Genomic DNA, 2500 nt, shown 5'->3' on the forward strand with positions numbered 1-2500 from the left:
CACTCAATTAGTATTTGGTAGCATTGCCTTTAAATTGTTTAACTTGGGTCAAATGTTTCGGGTAGCCTTCCACAAGCTTCCCACAATAAGTTGGGTTAATTTTGGCCCATTCCTCCTGACAGAGCTGGTGTAACTGAGTGAGGATTGTTGGCCTCATTGCTCGCACACGCTTTTTCAGATCTGCCCACACATTTTCAGACTATAACCCAGACTATAACCCAGACAGACTATAACCCAGAATATAACCCAGACAGACTATAACCCAGACAGACTATAACACAGACAGACTATAACCCAGACTATAACCCAGACTATAACCCAGACAATAACCCAGACAGACTATAACCTAGACAGACTATAACCCAGACAGACTATAACCCAGACTATAACCCAGACAGACTATAACCTAGACAGACTATAACCCAGACAGACCATAACCCAGACAGACTATAACCCAGACAGACTACAACCCAGACTATAACCCAGACAGACTATTAACCAGACAGACTACAATACAGAGACTATAACCCAGACTATAACCCAGACAGACTATAACCCAGACAGATTATGACCCAGACTATAACCCAGACAGACTATAACCCAGACAGGCTATAACCCAGACCATAACCCAGACAGACCATAACCCAGACTATAACCCAGACAGACTATAACCCAGACTATAACCCAGACAGTCTATAACCCAGACAGACTATAACCTAGACAGACTATAACCCAGACAGACTATAACCCAGACTATAACCCAGACAGACTATAACCTAGACAGACTATAACCCAGACAGACCATAACCCAGACAGACTATAACCCAGACAGACTACAACCCAGACTATAACCCAGAAAGACTATTAACCAGACAGACTACAACACAGACAGACTATAACCCAGACTATAACCCAGACAGACTATAACCCAGACAGATTATGACCCAGACTATAACCCAGACAGGCTATAACCCAGACCATAACACAGACAGACCATAACCCAGACTATAAACCAGACAGAGTATAACCCAGACAGACCATAACCCAGACAGACTATAACCCAGACAGACTACAACCCAGACTGTAACCCAGACAGACTATAACCCAGAAAGACTATAACCCAGACAGACTATACCCCTGACAGACCATAACCCAGACAGACTATAACCCAGACAGACTATAACCCAGACAGACTATCACCCCAACAGACTTTAACCCAGACTATAAACCAGACTATAACACAGACAGACTATAACCTAGACTATAACCCATACTATAACCCAGACAGACTATAACCCAGACAAACTATAACCCAGACTATAACCCAGACGGACTATAACCCAGACAGACTATAACCCAGACAGACTATAACCCAGACTATAACCCAGACAGACTATAACCCAGACAGACTATAACCCAGACAGAATATAACCCAGACAGACTATATCCCAGACTATAACCCGGACAGACTATAACCCAGACAGACTATAACCCAGACAGACTGCAACACAGACAGACTATAACCCAGACAGACTATAACCCAGACAGACTATAACCCAGACAGACTATCACCCCGACAGACTTTAACCCAGACTATAAACCAGACTATAACACAGACAGACTATAACCTAGACTATAACCCATACTATAACCCAGACAGACTATAACCCAGACAAACTATAACCCAGACTATAACCCAGACGGACTATAACCCAGACAGACTATAACCCAGACAGACTATAACCCAGACTATAACCCAGACAGACTATAACCCAGACAGACTATAACCCAGACAGAATATAACCCAGACAGACTATATCCCAGACTATAACCCGGACAGACTATAACCCAGACAGACTATAACCCAGACAGACTGCAACACAGACAGACTATAACCCAGACAGACTATAACCCAGACAGACTATTACTCAGACTATAACCCAGACAGACTATCACCCCGACAGACTATAACCCAGACTATAAACCAGACTATAACACAGACAGACTATAACCCAGACCATAACCCAGACTATAACACAGACAGACTATAACCCAGACTATAACCCAGACACTCTAACCCAGACAGACTATAACCCAGACCATAACCCAGACAGACTATAACCCAGACAGACTACAACCCAGACTATAACCCAGACATACTATAACCCAGACAGACTATAACCCAGACAGACTATACCCCAGACAGACTATACCCCAGACAGACTAAAACCCAGACAGACCATAACCCAGACAGACTATAACCCAGACAGACTATAACTCAGACAGACTATAACCCAGACAGACTATAATCCAGACTATAACCCAGACAGACTATAACCCAGACAGACAATAACCCAGACAGACTATAACCCAGACTATAACCCAGACAGACTATAACCCAGACTATAACCCAGACAGACTATAAGCTAGACAGACTAAAACCCAGACAGACTATAACCCAGACAGACTATAACCCAGAAAGACTATAACCCAGACAGAC

The 2500-nt window shown here is 43.3% G+C and overlaps 1 protein-coding gene across 3 annotated transcripts in view; it reads right to left on the reverse strand.

Annotated features, from left to right (window-relative positions):
- Positions 1–2500, reverse strand: part of LOC110517267 (protein sidekick-1-like) — a 382699-nt gene that overhangs the window by 62728 nt on the left and 317471 nt on the right. The gene's annotated exons all lie outside the window — the stretch shown is intronic.

This window comes from Oncorhynchus mykiss, unplaced genomic scaffold (genome assembly GCF_013265735.2).
Source record: "Oncorhynchus mykiss isolate Arlee unplaced genomic scaffold, USDA_OmykA_1.1 un_scaffold_190, whole genome shotgun sequence".
Classification (NCBI taxonomy): domain Eukaryota; kingdom Metazoa; phylum Chordata; class Actinopteri; order Salmoniformes; family Salmonidae; genus Oncorhynchus; species Oncorhynchus mykiss.